Source organism: Mustela nivalis, assembly GCF_964662115.1.
Source record: "Mustela nivalis genome assembly, chromosome: 8".
In the NCBI taxonomy this organism is placed as follows: domain Eukaryota; kingdom Metazoa; phylum Chordata; class Mammalia; order Carnivora; family Mustelidae; genus Mustela; species Mustela nivalis.
In genome coordinates this window covers 48,852,976-48,870,612 of record NC_139027.1, presented here as the reverse complement: position 1 = coordinate 48,870,612, position 17,637 = coordinate 48,852,976, and the positions used below count along the sequence as shown (strand labels likewise).

General features: G+C 49.5%; 1 long non-coding RNA gene across 1 annotated transcript; it reads left to right on the top strand.

Moving 5' to 3' along the window:
• The first annotated feature begins 1,982 nt into the window (after window positions 1-1,982).
• On the top strand, window positions 1,983-6,993 carry LOC309871162. The gene is made up of 5 exons (XR_014315065.1): window positions 1,983-2,098; window positions 3,001-3,089; window positions 3,801-3,865; window positions 4,060-4,183; window positions 6,083-6,993. It is a non-coding gene; the product is annotated as an uncharacterized lncRNA (long non-coding RNA).
• Window positions 6,994-17,637: the final 10,644 nt, after the last annotated feature.

Genomic DNA, 17,637 nt, shown 5'->3' with positions numbered 1-17,637 from the left:
ACACGTCCCCTTAATCATCTTTGGATGATCTCTCAGGGCATGTATGCGGAACGGGAGAGCGGGATCACAGATCCTTCATTTCCTTCATCTGACCCATTTCAGACTCTCCTGAAAGGCTGCCCCCAGGCGCCAACGGCGAATCTCTGGCACCCCTGGGCATTATCCAGCTTCCTAATTTTTATTAAAGTGCTGAGCGTAAAGTGAGATTGCATGGTTGGTCCAATTTACATTTCTCTACAAGAGGCTTGAGCATCTCTTTGGATGTTTCTTAGCTTTTAAGGTCTTCAGTTCACTGCCCGTGGACATTCTTTGCTGACTTTGTAAGCAGGGTTCTTTTTCCTTGCTGATTGACCAGAGTCACTTGTTGGATGTAGGACTCAATCTGTTGTTGCCTTAGGTATGACTAGCTTCTTCTAGTCTGTTATTCGGGCCACGGGCATCCTTTCTTGACTAGGAGTCCTTTCTTTTGGTGTAAGCAAATCCACTCACATGGCTTGACCTTTCTCATCCTTAGCCCATTGACATTGTCTTGTTACTGTTAGGTATAGTGTTACTTTTTTTATAGTGTTAACTTTTCACTTAAAAGGGATAATGTAAACTCTGTGCGTGTGCACCTTCCATATAATGGGTAAGGTCCAGTTTTGTTTGTTTGTTTTTTTAATATTTATTTGACAGAGAGAAATCATAACTAGGCAGAGAGGCAGGCAGAGAGAGAGGAGGAAGCAGGCTCCCCGAGGAGCAGAGAGCTGGATGTGGGGCCCGATCCCAGGATCCTGGGATCATGACCTGAGCCAAAGGCAGAGGCCCTAACCCACTGAGCCACCCAGGTGCCCCTTTCTTTTTCTTTTTTTTTTTTTTTCCCCTTCTCTTTCTTTCTTTCTTTTTCTTTTTTTTTTTAATATTTTATTTGACAGAAATCACAACTAGGCAGAGAGGCAGGCAGAGAGAGAGGATGGGTTTGGTTTTTTTATGTGGTCGGGTGAGTTAGTCTGTCCTTCCCCATTGTTTTGTAGCAGCGTTTCAGAAACATACGAAGTTTGCCAGGGTCTGGCTCTGCTTTTTTCTGCCCTGATCTCCCTTGTTTGTTCTTGAGCCAGTAACTGACTTTCTAACACCATGACTTTCTAGGGTGCCTTAGTGTCTAACAAAGCAAGTCTCTTCTTTTTCAGACTCTAGTGAGTCATGGTCCATTATTACTCCGTGTAAATTTTAGAAAAAGTCTACCAAATCTCTGAAGAAAAATCAGCTTCGTTTGATTAGAGTTACAATGACTGTAGCGATTTTCGGAGTAGAATGACATTTTGCATGTTCACAAGGGCATAGAACGTCTCTGTGTATTCATGTAATCTTTTCTGCCTTTTCTCAGAGTTTAAGAGTTTTCTCTATAGAGATTCTGTGAATTCTTTTGTTAAATTAATCCCCAGACAGTTTATACTTGCTATGCAGTGTCCTTGATTTTTATTATATTTTCTGGTTGGTTTTCCCAGAGTGTTTCAGCCTCAATGCTACTGACATTTAGGGCTGGCGATCCTTCGTTGTGAGGGCTGTCCTGTGCCCTGTGGGATGTTTGCAGCATCCCTGGCCTATACCCATCAGACTCCAGTAGCATCCCCTTCCCCAGTTGTGACAAAATGGCTTCAGACATTGCCAAATGTCCTCCGGGAGTGGGGTTGTCCCATAAAATACTGGCCTAATATAAAATACTGACCTAGTATTTTATCCCCAATATTCTGTGGGACATGTTTGACCACATACTATTTATTGCTTATCTGAAATTCAGATTTAATGGATGGTCCTTTTAAATTTTGTTAAATTTATCAACCTTACCAGGGAGGTATAGTCGGTCCTAGTTGAGAACCATTGGTGCAGAGAAACATTATTAATTATGGTAGGCTTTATTCTGTTTGTTTTTTCTTTTAAGATTTTTATTTACTTATTTGAGAGAGAAAGCACAATTAGGCAGAGTGGCCACCAAAGGGAGAGGGAGGAACAGATTCCCCACCGAGCAGGGAGCCCCATGTGGACGGAGTTCGACCCCAGGACCCTGGGGATCATGACCTGAGCCGAAGGCAGGCACTTAACCGACTGAGCTATCCAGGTACCTCTGTGTAGTCTCCAGATATGCATTTGATATTTTTGATCAGATATACATTTGATATTTTTAAAAAAGATTTTATTTAATTAGAGAGACAGCTTGAGTGGGGCAAAGGGTAGAGGGAGAGAGAGAAAGAGATTCTCAAGTAGATTCCTTGCTGAATGCAGAACCCAGTGAGGGGCTCTATTTCATGACCCTGGGATCATGACCTGAGCCAAAATCAAAAGTCAGGCTCTTAACTGACTGAGACTCCCAGGCGCCTTGCACATTTGCTATTTTAGCAGGACTACTTCAAAGGGGTCCTTCCATTATTTACATATTGTGTTGTGTCTGTGCTTGGTACCCCCCTTCGTTGTATGTTTGTATATTTCAATGTATCATTTCTCTTTCTCATCCCTTTTCTTGATCAGTCTTGTCAGAATTTTATTTCATTAAAGAATTAGCTTATGAGTTCGGTTAACTTTTGTTCTTTTTTCTTCTCCTCTTCATTAGTGTTTGCCCTTGTATGTTTCTTCCTTTCTTGTTTCTTGATCTTGCTTTGCTGCTCCTGTTCCAACTTTTTCAGTGAGTTGTTTGGCTTGTCTTTGAAATTACGTTTCCCTCTATCTACTATGTTAAGACCTGCATATTTTGAAGCACTGGAATTCTAAGTAATTAGCAATTTGGCAAAAGTTTTCTTTTTATTCCCTTTTAAAAATTCAATATTAGTTCCCAGTAGTATGTTTTTGACACTGTCACTCTGTTACTCATTTCTGATTTGGGGGGGATGATGGTCTGAGAATATGGTCTGTTTGATAATGAATCTTCAGAATTATTAAGTCGTCCTTTGTGACATACTACGTGGACAGTGCTGTAACCCTTCTATGTGTGTCTGAAAAGTCTGTCTTCTCTGGTGTTGGACACAGAACTGGACAGAGAGAGATGGGAAGATAAACACTGAGCCAGAGTGGACATATTCTACAGATTTTCTGAGCTGTTGACAGTGGAAGCCCAGGTGACCTTTATTTTCTTCTTCTTGGACAACAGTTGCTTTTCTTTTTTTTTTTTTAAGATTTTATTTATTCATTTAACAGAGAGAGAGAGATCACAAGTAGGCAGAGAGGCAGAGAGAGAGAAGGGGGGAAGCAGGCTCCCCGCTGAGCAGAGAGCCCAATATGGGACTGGATCCCAGGACCCTGAGACCATGACCTGAGCCGAAGGCAGAGGCTTAACCCACTGAGCCACCCAGGTGCCCCAACAACAGTTGCTTTTGTTTGTATTTCCAAATGTTCTTGAAATTGGTGTCAGAGGTTTAACACGCACCCCTCCCTTCCCTGGTGGATAAGGGCACTGCTCTGGCCAGCAGGTGACATTTGCCACTGCAGACCAGGTGGATGATTCACTCCTCCTTCCTGGCCAGCCATCTTGCTCTGTGAAATGAGGGGATTTAAGCTCCTGCCCAGCTCAAACGTTTATGTGCTGTTATTTGTAAGCTCCATCTGCTGTTGGCGTGGTTAGCTGACAATCCTGGCACCACGGGCTAGGCTCCGATGCCAGCGTGGCTGGAAGCCTCACAAACCCGGGCCCTCCAGGGCAAGCATGTTCCCACCCACACATGGGGGATGAGGCCTTCCTTACCGCAACATCAGGGGATGATGTGGCCTTTCCCCTTCTTCTACTTAGTGATAAACATATTGCTTTCTGCGTCATGTTCTCTGTTTTCCAGGCTGCAAGCCCATTTCCAGGGAGAGCAGACATGAAGGACGCTGCTTGGAATGCGGAAATAAACAGGTATCCATACCCTTGGCAGTCCCAGGGCTTCAGGCCTGCTGAGGGACAAATGCGTGCTCTCTGTTTTATTAAATGTTTTCCTTTTTAATAAACAGTGGGGCATGCCAGAACGGTCCGCGGCCGTCTGCCGACGCTGGGGACTGGGGAGGGTGTACTGGTAGGCATCTGAGCTTCTATTTTCTTGTTCTACTCAGCCATGCCCGGAATGCCTTCACCTTGAGATGCCTCATCTTGGTCCCACGGGACCAGCTTCTCCTTCTTTTGGTAAAATCAAGTGACCCTCTCTTCGGCCAGTTTCTACACATCTCAAAGCCCCAGGTGCTGCCCCCAGTCCATTTTCCCATGGTCTAGAGAGTGGAGGTGTGGGGGTGGGGTGGGGGTGGGGAGGCGTGTGTGCGCCTGTGTATTATCCAGTTTATGTACATTATACATGAAGCAAGTATGAATTTGCTTCCCATTGCTCGAATGCAAGAAATGGTACAGCACTTGAAGTTAGCTCTGAACTCTCCCTCACCGAGAGGATGAAATGGCCAATATCGGGTATTATTGGGGTGCCCTTCCCCTACCCAGTCCCTGGGGACAACACAGTCCCGCAAGCACCTGAGAAAGGGCCTTCAGTTCTGGGCACCCAGGGGACCCCCATCTTTCCAAGCCCAGGTGACCTGTTGGAGAAGCACTGGTGCCTGCCAGCCTGCCGGGGCCCCTGAGCAAGTACCCATCTCAAACTCAGCAGCAGACGCTGGTCCAGACCCTGCTTTGGCGCCCCTGGAAGCTGCACCTACATCCCATTGGGCAAATGCCCAGCCCTGCGCTGTCAGCAGCTCCGACTCAGAAGCGCCCTCGTGTGGTCACGTATGGGAACGGCGACACCCTTCACCCCCCAAAGGGCCCAAGGGCCCGCCCCAGCGTTTGGGTCCTCGTCCTCCTGGTCCCCAAACCCCGCTCTGGGTCTGCAATTCACCTTAAAGACTGGAGGCTGCTCCAGCCTCAGACACTGGATGGGTATTTTTCATGTAGTTCCCACCCACCCCCCCAGATAAGCAGATTATTTTAAAATAGTGCGTGCTTTCTTTGTTTCTTTATGGATAATATTTCAAAGGAGGAGGGGAAGGAAAAAGAGAAAAGGAGGGAGAGATTGCTAAGAAGGCTTGAACATTCCAGAGAATGGTCAGGAAGGCAGGGATGAGGGTAGTGAGCTGTAGGGAGGATTGGCAGAGGGCTTTGTCTGGTGTGAGCATTCAGGGCTCTGTCCATCTCCACCTTGCTCCACCATTACCCCAGTACCTCTGGGTCCCCATCCCGCAGGTCCTCACCCTGCAGAGGTAGCCTCAGAAGAGAGATGGTCATCTTAAAGAGACAGTCAGACTTCCCAAGGCAAGTGGTCAACCCTGGACAGTCTGAGAGTCAGTTCTTTACAGTAATTCAACAATTTAATAAATCAAAAGTCAGTTAAGTTTCTTGTAAGTCAATACTTTAAATTTCCCACCTGAAGGCTGTGGTGGGAGCAGTGAGCAGGCTGGCTGTGGAGAAACGCACTCAGAGAAATTCGCATCCGCGTGGCCCTGGGCCTCTCGCTGGGTTGCTTCCAAGGGCCAAGCCAGCTCTGTTTGACCTGTCGCTAACACAGAGTTTTCTGGGTTTTCTTGCTCTCTTGTGTTTATGGGAACAGGGGAGTGCTTATTTTTCTCTGGCTCACACTGTTTCTTTTGTCTTTCTAACACTGTTTCTTCCAGTTCTCTGGGATAACTTTTCTTGCTTAGGGCTCAGGGCTGAATCGTGATTTGTCTCGAGGTCAAATGAGGGATATTTTTGTGGAAGACCAGGAAGGGATGTTTTAATTAGAGAGTCTGGGACAGTTGAGAGCTGTGTGTTCTTTTTCACTAGCAACACCTCACCAGGCAGAGTGAGATCAGGGATGACACCCCTGCCACCAAAGGCTACAAGAGAGGTCCCCAGGCCCTTCCCTGAACAAGCTCACTGCGGCGGGGCAGCGACCACTGCAGACAGCCCAGATTTTCTACCTATTAGCTCCAGCATCTTCTCTGCTTAGGGTCAGTGGGAAAGTATCCCTCATGGGACGTCCCAGATTTCATCTGTCATGGCTGCAGCTAGTGTTCTCTCCTTGGAGGCTTTCCCTCTCCAGCAGCTCCATCAGGTTTGCGGGTTCTTTCTCTGATCTAACCCTTCACTCCTTCCACCTCTCAACCCTTCTCCTAGAGCCCTGGAACTCCGCAACCAGCCAGTTACCTCAGAGGCTCAACCTTGCCCCCGTGGATGTTTCCTCCTCTCCCTTGCCTTAATTCACTCATTCATCCAATACTGGTTGAATGATCATGAGGACTGTTGTTTTGATGCTGAGGAGACAACGGTGGACAAAATAAACCGACTCCTACCTTCCATCCTTGTAGCGAGAGAGCGAGCACCTAACATCTAGGATGCCACATGTGGTTAGTGCTGTGAAGAAAAATACAGCAGGGTTAGGGGAGACGGAATGATGGTGTGGGGGCAGTGTGGCTATTCTACATAGGGAAGGAAAAAAAAGTGCTTCAAATAGAGGGGAGCCACGTGCCTCTGTGGGGGAAGGGCTACGGAGGAGCCACAGAGGGGCCAGTGTGACCAGTGGGGTGCGCGAGTGTGAGGGGGGAGGTAGGAAGGCATGCGGAAGCATTGTGTATGGGAGCCTGAAGTTCAGCAGAGTGTTAAGGTTGGAAACAAAAATCAAAGAGTCCTAAATTTATATGTGTATTAAAATCACAAAACTAGGTAAGATCACTTTAAAAGTGAATATAAATAAGGGAAAAGAGATGTTACAGGGGCGCCTGGGTGGCTCAGTGGGTTAAAGCCTCTGCCTTCGGCCCAGGTCATGATCTCAGGCTTCTGGGATCGAGCCCTTCATCGGGCTTTCTTCTCGGCAGGGAGCCTACTTCCTCCTCTCTCTCTGCCTGCCTCTCTGCCTACTTGTGATCTCTGTCTGTCAAATAAATAAATAAAATCTTAAAAAAAAAAAAAAAAAAAGATGTTACCGACTAAATCTTGAGGATTTCCAAAACTGAGCGGTCTGGATGCTGAGGCAGAAAAGCAGGTGTGGCTGCTGATCATGTCATTTGGCCTAGGGAGGCCATCCCTGACCTGGACCAGAGCAGCTGAGGGGAGGGTGGGGAGGATGGGGAGGATTCCAGAAGGCAGAGGGCACCAGAGGCAGTGAACATGCTTGACTCTTTAGAAGAGTTTTGCAAGGGAACAGTGGGCAGTTGAGTTTTCAAGGCAGGAGGAATTTCGGCATGTTTCTGTTCTGATGGGAATCATGCAGCAGAGAATCATGCAGAGGGAATCAGTAATGATGGGGGGAGAAGGGCGATTACCAGGAGGATGCTCGGGGTCACCCCTGAGCAGGCTGACTCGGATGCATTGGGTGTTAGGACACACACCTTCCACGGGCTGAAGCCTGAGTATCAGTCTGTGGCCTTCCCAGGGGCTCCGCAAAAGTGCTGATGTAGCCTTGATGCTCCCCCGGCCATTCTGGAGTTGAATCCACAGTGAGGACATGAGGATGCAGCCCCCTGCCCTGCCCACCCCCCCAAGACCCCCACTGAGCATAGGGCTCACGGATCAGCGCAGAGCATTCTGTGAGGTGCTGCATCCGCCCAGGTTGGGTGCATCTGGGGATATGTTCTTGGGTAATGTGTACGCATTCTTAGCCAAGTCCTCTCCTTGCATGAACTGGGTGGCACTGCAAAGCACTTTCTTCTGAGTCCGACACGAGCGTGTGTGCACGGTTTCCCAGCAGCAGCCAGATGAATCTGGCTGTGCCCCTACAGTGAGGCTCCTTGTTGTCTGCGGTGGAGGACACCAGGATGAGACCTGGCCAGGCCCCGTGTTACAGAAGGAGCCAGGAGAGCGGGGCTGTGCGGGTGCAGGAGGTCCACATGCTGCTTCTGGGGCTAAAGAGGCGGCCAGGGGGAAGGCTGGGGTTGGAGCTGGGACCAGGGCAGGTGCTGGGGATGAGGACACTGGAGGAACTCTGGCCCTTATGGGTTCTTGTATTAAGTCTCCTTTTATTTCCATTATGTGAATAATAATAGGTCTGGTAGACCCTTAGGGGCCAATCATGAATGTTCTATCACTGCTGGTTGAGTCTGCCTTCTGGGTGTCCGCACGTGGCTCCCTAAACAAAAGGCTCACCACATGTGGTGGAGCAGAGTGGCCTCCCCCAGCCTCTGCTCACACACACTTCCCGTGGGGAGGGGCTCTCCATGCACAGTGAGATTTCCCATGTCCTGGTCCGGCTTCTGATTCAGGTAAACGAGCAGCTCTTCATTTTCCCAGGGAATTTGGGCCCAACTATGGCTTTTCAAGAGACTTCGTGGTATACTGGGAAGAGCTGTGGGTAGAAGGTCTGGAGAGGGACAGTTTATTTCAAGCTCTGCGGTGGTCAGCTTTGGGCCTCGTGTCCTCAAGCTCAACACGTTTTATGTTGCAGGCACTGGAGATGCAGCGGTGATCAAACAGAATTGTTGCTTGTATAAAACATATATTCTCTTTGGGGAGACAGATGTTAAGCAGATTAAACCAAATACATAGCATGCCAGGCAGTGACAAGTTCTTTGAAGAGAAATAAAGCAGCGTTGGGGTGGGGCATGGGGAGTGTTGCTGGTGTTTGTGTGTGTGTGGTTGTGATTTTAAGGGTGATCAGGGAAGGCCTCTATGAATAGGCCACATTTGAGCAGAGATCTGAAGGAGAAAGACACACGGTTACCTGGTGAGCGCATTTTACGTGCAAGGAGCAAGCAGGTGTGAAGGTCTTAAGGATGAGCTTGGTCGGTATCCCAGAAGCCCCCAGGCCCAACGGGGCCAAAGAGCGATCAAAGGAGGAGGCTGTGGGAGGTTAGGTTTGAGAAGTGGGAACAGGGCAGGCAGCTTACATATAGCCTCATGACTCATGGTAAGGACTCTGTTACCCTCCCTCAGATGGGAAACATTGGGAGGGTCTGAGAAGAGGGGTGACACAGTTAAAAGAATCACTAAGATGCTATGTGGAGAATCAGCCAAGGGGGCCAAGGGCAGAAGCAGAAAGTCCAGTAAAGAAGCTACTGCAATGACCCAAGTGAAAAATGGGGTGGGGAAACAGAGAGGTTGAGGATGGTGGGAGCTGTGCATGAGATTTCAGTTGTTTTCTTTCTTTTGGGGGGGGCACATAGTAGGTTTGCATTTTCCACCCTCCTTTAAGTTAGGGGTGGCCATACTTGCTTTGGACAACAGAATATGAGCAGAGGAATGTGTGTGGCGTGTAAGTGTGAGAACAAGACCTTGCAACATGCCTTCTCCTGCCTCAGATCACGTGGAGATATTTGGTCAGGTCCCTAAGTGATCATGATGGGTAGAGCTCCTACCAGCTCAGGCTGGACACGAACAACAAAATAAAGATCTGTGTGTGATGCCTCTGAGATCTGGGGCTTCTGTGCCACTGCAGCACAACCTAATTTATCCTGACGATTCAGATCACAGGAGGGAAGGGTTTGTTCTGAGCAACTGGAATATTGGGCCTTTCATTTCTTGAGACGGGAGGGAGTGTGGGAGGAATGGATTTGGGGGGAAGGATTCTGAGCTTGTTTTTGGACACACTCAGTTTGAGATCGTATCAGGCATCAGGCATCCAAGTGCAGATGTTAAATCAGCAGCTGGAAACGTGGGTCTGATTTCCACGAAGAAGTCAGGCTGGAAATACACACTTGGGGGTTGTAAGCAGGAGGCCAGGTCAGATCCCTAGGAAGTGGGTGCAGGTGGAGAAAAGCGTAGACAGCTTGAAGGCACCGAGTAAAGACATAGAGCAGTGTTGAATGCTGCTGACAGTTCGCTAAGATGAGAACTCTCCACTGACTTGAGAGTGCGCCGGGGAGAGATTAGTGACCTCTGCGAGAGCAATTTTGGGGACATTACAGGAATGAAACTGATTGAAGTGGGTTCAAGAAAGGCTTGAGAGAAAGTGCAGTCGGAGAATAATTAACTCCTTTGAAGAGGATTGATGTAATAGAATGGTGGCCGTGGGAGAGATCTGGGGTCAATGGGATTTTTAAAATTAAAAGAACATTTTAGATGGAAGACATTACAGTACCTCTGCATGTTTTGGGAACACATGCATGTTTCCTTCAGTAGAAAGAAAGATTAAAAAAAATAATTTGGGGGGGCACCTGGGTAGCTCAGTCAGTTAAGCAACCAATTCTTGATTTTGGCTCCGGCATGACCTCAAGGTGGTGGGACTGAGCCCCCAACTGGCTCCACACTGAGTGCCCCCTCACATGCAGATGCTCACTCTCTCTCTCAAAAAAAAAAAAAAAAAAGTGTTCATGTAGTTGAGAGGGGCCATTGGATGAAGGAGACACAAGGCTGAGATCCGGCAGAGGCCTGCACTTGGGAACCTGCAGGGCTTGTGCTTTCTGAGGGGCGCGACTTGGGGGTAGGAGGCAGAGATCTGGTATGGACTTCGTGGGGCTTGAATCTGGGCCCAAACTGGAGGCAGAATAGGGTTGTTCTGGATGAGCCATAAGGTTTTTTTCAGGTCTGACAATTGATCATCTCAAAACTGAACTTTTCCTAACAATCTGGTTCACAGCGCTTTCCTATTCTCCATCTTGCAAATCATTTTGTACTGCTGATGGCCCCCATGAAGCGGGTCTTGGCTCTGGCCCTCGCCCCACTCGTGTGGCTGGCCCTGCTGTCCACGGAGTTGCCCAGGTCTGCAGCTGGCCCAGGAGTTTAAACCCAGCTTCACTGTAGCTGGCGCTCAAGGGCTGCCCGTTTTTTCCATTGGTTAAATTGGAATGTTAGTACTGAGCCCACAGGCTCATGTAGAGGGTGCCAAGAACTCAGCTTGTCTCCGACACCTAAAAGTTTGAGCTGCTAGTATTCTCACCTGCCCTCACTTCTGCATCTTGGGGCAAGCACAGGTCTCTGTTGTGGATGCTGGGAGACTCCCTGCTGTCCTCCAGATCTGGTCTAGATTTCTTCACTCGTCAAATGGAGTCCTTCACCATCTGACTCCAACTCCTTCTCCAGCCTGGTGTCCCAGCTTCCATGTTCCTTGTATTTCAGACACAGAACTTGCCACTCTCCAACCTATGTCTTTTTTTTTTTCTTCCATTATTTCACAAAAGATACCCCGCCCCCACCTACCAACCTGGAGAAATCCTGCCCGTTCTTTAAAATTCAACTTAAGTAATGGGTTTTCCTAGAGGATGTCCCTGACCTCCCTCTGGACACCTCTGATCCCAGGCTGGCTCATTCTTAATTCTCTCCCCTCCCTCTAAGTTTGTCTGGCTGTCCTACCTGTGATGAACTCCTCAAGAGTAGGAGCTGTTTTGTTTCTTTCTTTATTTTTAGTGCCTTTAAAGGCACCTGGCACCAATAAATATCTTGGGTGGTTGGTTACTCCTTTTTTTTTTTTTTTTTTTTGAGAGTGACATCGACAGACCCTGAGCAGGGAAAGGGGGGTCAGAGAGAAAATCTTAAGCAGACTCCATCTCCAGTGTGGAGCCCTACCTTGGTACTTGATCCCAGGACCCTGAAATCAAACCTGAGTGGAAATCAAGAGTTCTGCTTCACGGACTGAGCCACCCAGGCGCTCTGGTTATTCCCTCCTTTGTATCCATTTCTTTCCCAGCCCTAACTTTCCACACTGGATTATTTATCAAGGATCTGTCGTCTCCATCAATCCATAAATGTCATGGAAGACCAGACGTTAGCTTTATTTCTACCCGTGTCACCACAGAATAACACAGAGGAGTGGCTCAATAAAGGATAAAATAGAATGAAAGGATTCCGCACATTCTCAAGTGCCCGCGGGTTCCCCGCAGATCATGAGGTGGCCTCCAGGTGGCGCCCGCCGCTCAGAGGTGGTGACGCTTGGGGTGGGGTTGGGGGGCGGGGTATCGCGGCGGCGCGGGGCCAGGTGACCTTGGCCGCGTGGGAGGCACCACTTCTTTTTCTGAGTCAGAGGTGCGTTGTCTGCCTACGCAGTTGGACCTCGCAAATATTTTAGAAACTGTTAACTAGGGAGGGTTGAGGAGGGCTGCCGCCTTCCGGTGCCTCTTGAGTGATGTTTAAGTCTCTGGTGCTGGCAGGCGAAGGAGTCCCATCTCTGCTGGCGGCTGGCTGCCAGCTGCCACACGCATACACACAAAATGTTATTTATCGGTCATAATGGTGATAAAAGCAAGTGCATGACTTGTCCAGCACACTTACTAGGTGTCAAGCACTGTTCTAAGTGCTTTACATATATTAATTCAAAGGCACATTATAAGATTAGAAAAAATAAAATTGACATTTTATAGCGAGGAAACTCAGGTGCTGAGGTTAAAGAACTCAGCCAAGATTGCTCATTTAACCAGTAGCAGAGATAGGGATAGACCCCAGGCCGTCTGGTGCCAGGATGTGCAGGCTTTCCACTCTGCAACATGGCTTCCCTCTGGCTCCCGAGCTGTGTAGCCAACTGCCCAACCATCTAGCGCCCAGCCAACAAGGCTACATTCATTTAGCACCTGCCGTATGCCAAGTACCTGCCCTTGCCTTGGGGATAAGCAGGTGAAAGAGAGAAAGCATCTGCCTTTCAGGAGCCTCAGGCTGTCAAGGGAGACCAAAGTGTTGGGGTGTGTGTGTGTGTGTGCCAACTAGATGCCCAGGACAGTGGCGGGAATGGAGATGCGAGCCTTCTCACTGTCTTCCCAGGCAGCCCAACTGCTTTTTTTTTCTGGTGTCCCATTCCTATATTGGTCTTCCTCTTTTTTTTTTTTCCACCAGTCTTGGTACTAGAAACCTGTTGGGGCTCAGGCAACCCCCTCTCCAGTTTCATCCTGGAAAACTTGCAAAGGACCTCCACTGCCTCCATTGTCCTCACATTTTCCCATTGCCATCCTGACTTCATCACCTACAGCTGCGGCTTGTCCAGCCTCCGCTGAGCTCAGTTTCCAAGGCCCCAGCCCAGCCACGCCATGAGCTCCACCTGTGAAGTCCTCATGCCCCAGCTTGAGAGCTGGATAGTTTTTATTATCAGTAAATAATAAAATCACTTGTTGTGGCTCAATCACACTTCTACTTCTACCCCAGCTAGTGTTGCCTGTGAGACCTGCGGACTCTAGTCTCTCCTTTTCTTTGAATGCATCAGTCCGCTGCTTGCCCATCCTAGACACACCACAGGTGGTCACTGGAACCCTGTGATGGTCCCTCAACTTTTCTGTCTCCATGTAAACACCTGCTCTCGAAGTCCACCAGGCTACTTCAGCTGGGATCGGCTTTCTCTGCCTCACTGGGGAGCTGCAGGAATCCACACAGTTGGCAGGTTGGTGCCTGGTAGGGCTGGCTGCATGATTTGTGGGACCCACTGCAAAATGTTTGTTAAATCTTTGTTAAAAATTCTAACAGGGGTGCCTGGGTGGCTCAGTGGGTTAAAGCCTCTGCCTTCGGCTCGGGTCATGGTCTTGGGGTCCTGGGATTGAGATTCACATTGGGCTCTCTGCTCAGCGGGGAGCCTGCTTTCCCCTCTCTCTCTGCCTGCCTTTGCCTACTTGTGATCTCTGTCAAATAAAATCTTAAAAAAAAAAAATTCTAACAAGTTCAAGATGGTGACACCAAGGCATTAAATGAAGTACCAGCCCTTCCAAGCATGGGACTCTGTGAGACTGCACAAGTCACACAGTCTAGGAGCCCTGATGCTAGGTCATAAACATGATTCCCCCTTCACAGAGCTTGCAGGGCTGACTGGTCCCCCCCCCCCCCCCCGGTGTCTCAGAGCTGCTATCTGGCCTGCCCTCTCCATCGGCCGGCTACTGCTGCTGTCCTCAGCTATCCCATAATGTTTCAGTCCCAGACAACCTCTCTCCCGCCTCACTTGCATTCTGGAAGGCTTTCTTGAGTGGAAGAGAAAGGCTGGAGTTCCCACCAGGGTGAGAGCCGTTTGGACCGCATGGCATGGGAGACAAAGACTGAGAATCTCTGTCACAGTGAGCCCTCTCAGAGCCTGGTCTCCTCGGCTGCCCGTGTGACTGAATCCAGACGTCACGGGAAGAAAGAAGCTGAGAAAGAACCAAGCAGCTGGGCTCTCTCTGGCTAAGTGTTGATGAGGCATTTCACATGTCTTCCTGGATCTATCCCTTTAGGGGCCCTTTATGTTCCCCTTTTTATCACTTTAGAGAGGAGGGAATAGGCTCAGAAAGGTTGCGATCTTGCTTCATGTCACACAGCTAGTAACTGGCAGCTGCAGGCGTTAAGCCTCGGTTGGTATGAGGACAAAGTCTGCATGCTTTTTCGCTTTCTGTGTCCCTCTCCAAAGGGGCAGCATTAGGTCTGACACTTACACACACACTGAATCCAGCTCTTCTTCCTGCCCCTCCCTCCACCGCAGCGCAGTGATTACCTCCTGAGGAAATTCAATTTCCTCCCCAGAGCCTGCTGAGGTGATAGGTGTACACTTCCATTTACTGATAATGAACGCTCCCCAGCATTCAGGAAGAATTCACCTCTCACAAGGGGTTCTTGACCCGTCCCTCTTCTTCCAGCCTCTCCTTTCCATCGGGCTGGGAAGGAACGGGGGAGGACTCTGTCCACTTCTGTTCTGCAGTGGCCTATAGTCCCCACGCTCCCTGGACATCTCTCACCGCCTCCTCCCCCACTTGAGGCTTTGCCACCTGCTTGGTCTGGGCCACAGCTGGGGCCACTGCTGTCCTACTACGGATTGTCCTCTGCCATGCCCTTCCCATAGCTCCACGAGCGGTATATAGGAAACACGGAAATGAGACCACTGACTGCATAGTGGATGATGTTAAGGTGGTTTTTTCTTTGTCTAGGTGTGCTAAAGGCATTGAGGTTCTATTTTTTTTTTTAAAGAATTGGTTTTAGGAGACATACACTGAAGCATTAATTGATTAAATCAAGGATACTTGGGCTGGCCTGAAAATACAGGAGGGGGCACCTGGGTGGCTCGGTCGGTTATCTTAACAGCTGCCTTCGGCTCAAGTCATGATCCCAGGGTCCTGGGATTGAGCCCCACATTGGCCTCTCTGCTCAGCTAGGGAGCCTACCTCTGCCTACCACTGCCTACCACTCTGCCTGCTTGTGCTCTCTCTCACATCAAAAAAAATCTTTAAAAAAAAGAATATTAAAAAATAATAATACAGGAGGGGAAACATAGGTGGAAATTTGGACCGAACAAGACTGACTCCGAGCTGCTGGTGGCTGAGCCTTGGTGAAGGGCCCATTGGGGTTCACTGTATTCTTCATCTGCTTCTGCCTTTGTCTGAATTTCTCTATAGGAAAAGATTTAAAGAAATGTATTAAAATAAAGGGCATTAAAATAAAGAGCAGTAGACCCAAGAACTCTTGAGTGTAGGTGAGTGGGGATGTTGGGCAGAGTGGGGAAGATGCCTAAAATTGGCAAGTGTACCGAAATGAAGAAATATCATATTTGGGCTTTTCTAGAATTAATATGCAACCAGGTATCTCTTTCCCTTCCTCTCTGCCACCCTCTAGCCCCGCACTGCCGCTATTATCAGCCAAGACAGGGCAGGGCCCAGTGAACGTCTCTGTAAGCCCGCCTTCTTCACATGTGTTCCTGGGATGCTGGGGGCCTGTGCAGGCCCGAGGGGAGCTTCCCCAGGCTTCTCAGCAAATGGCCGCAGCTACTCTTGCTCCTCTGCCGAGCGACTGAGCTCTGGCCCATACCTTGACCGTTGCTTCTCCCACTGGCTGAGGAGTGCTTGCTTGGGTGGGGACTTCGGAAGGAGGCTGGCAGCAGACAACCCCTCCCCTGGGCTCCACTGTGTCCAGGGAAGCCTCTTTTGTTTTCTCAGGCTGCAGTCCTGGACCTTTGTTTCAGGAGCCCTGTTTTGGCTCTGGCAGGGGCCAACCCCTCCCCACAGGAAAAGTCCAAGGGCTAAGTCAATGCCAACAGGGTCAGTCCTTTCTGAGTGTCCTATCTCTTGGGTACCTGGGAACCAAAATTCTCTGCTCAAATGCCCCAGCCTCTTCCAGAACTGTAGGGGCCTCTTCCCCATCAGTCCTGCCTGTGGGGAGCTCACCTGGGCCTCAGGGACCACCAAGGCCAGCTGGTTTTAGCAAGGCTTTGGATAGAATTTAGGCATGTGGGTGGAGCTGGGGGTAGGAGGAAAATATGGGAATGCAGGCAGATTGCTTTGCAAATTTTAGGGGCAGGTGTGGGTCTGGGGTCTGTCAGGGAAATGAAAATTACTATTCCTTCCTTCTTACTGAGTAATTCCCTTCCCTACACTTTTCTTCCTTTAGGGTGGATTAAAAGGCTTCTTCAGGAAAAACACACCAATCAACAAATGAGCAAAAAAACAGTACTTCAGACTATACTTCACACAAACTGCACAACCCATGGGCTCAGATGGAGCACTCAGCAGACCACCCACCAACATGCCTTTGAAAGAATACTCTTAAGGGATTTGGGGGGACAATTGGCCTCTATAGAGGACAGATGGGAACTGACATATGCCTGAAGCTGGTAGGGATAGAGAACATCTCAGAAGAGGAGACTATGGGAAGTATGTCTTGCTGGTGAGTTGAAGGATTCTCCTCTAGGGTAAGGGTTCCCAAGCTGTTTCCTGCCGAATCTCCTCTTCAAATGTCAGCTGGCTTGGAAAGCCAATGTGAGGAGCAAATGCTGTGGAGCTAGTCCAGCTGAAACAGGGCTAGGGGGTAGGTGACAGTCCTGGCTGGGGACGTCCACCTGCTCCAGAGGAAGAAGGTGGAAACTTCTAGATCTGGGGAGTGCACTAGATGAGGGGAGCGCAGGTCAGGGGGCATCAAGCTGTTCCAGGCCTGGGAGTCAGAGCTCTGGGTCAAGGCTGAGAGGAAAGGGACCTATGCTGGCCACGGGACAGTCTCAATTCTCCTCAGGGCCAGAAGACACCGGCAGTTACCATTAGCTTTGAAAAGATAATGTAAAAAGCTGCCTGTACTGTGCAAGGAGCTAGGTAAACGTTAGATGGTTTTCACAGTGAATGGGGAGGCGTGGATGTTCCTGGCCAGGTGTTCCATCTGGCTCCCCACCATGACTCTTCTTCAGCCACTCCATGCTGGTGATGAAGCTGACGTCACTCAGCTCAGACTCACCCTTCCATCCCCTACTCTGTGGCACCAGGGCTGGGACTCTGCAAACCAGTTCTCTGTGGCAAGCGGCTCTGTCCATGAGGGGCTGTGAGTGGGCCTGCTCCTTCCCTGCTGCTTTCTGGTCCTCTGAGCAACGCTCCAGCAATGAGCCTCCACCTTGCTGGGACCGTTTCTTCTCACGGCAATGTGTCCCCATTTCTAGCTGTTTCCACATGTCCAGCACCAGTGTCAGAGATACCAGGCAGTCGCCCCTCATCGGGGGTGAGGGTCTCAGCTCTGCAGGCCCCTGTTCCAAGCCTCTAAGTGACCAGAACCCCCATCTCTCGCCTTTGAGAAGCCCTTCTCTACCTTGATAGTCTCTTTTTGCCTTTTCAGCCTCCAATACCAGCCTCACCTATTGCCTAGATTAAATTCCCTCTGTTAAAATGACTGGAGTGGGTCCTGGGCTCCAACCGAGAGTGCCTGGTACACACCCTTGGAGGCACTGGTCTGGAAGCTGACCAGGGCAGATCCCTGCCTGGCTGGGCTGCTTTGAGGGGCCTGACCTCAGGAACTGCCAGCAGCCCCAACAAGACAACCCCTATGGGAAAGGAGCTCTGTGCGCACAGGAAAATTCTCCTAATCCAACGCAACATTTATAAACAAACTCACTC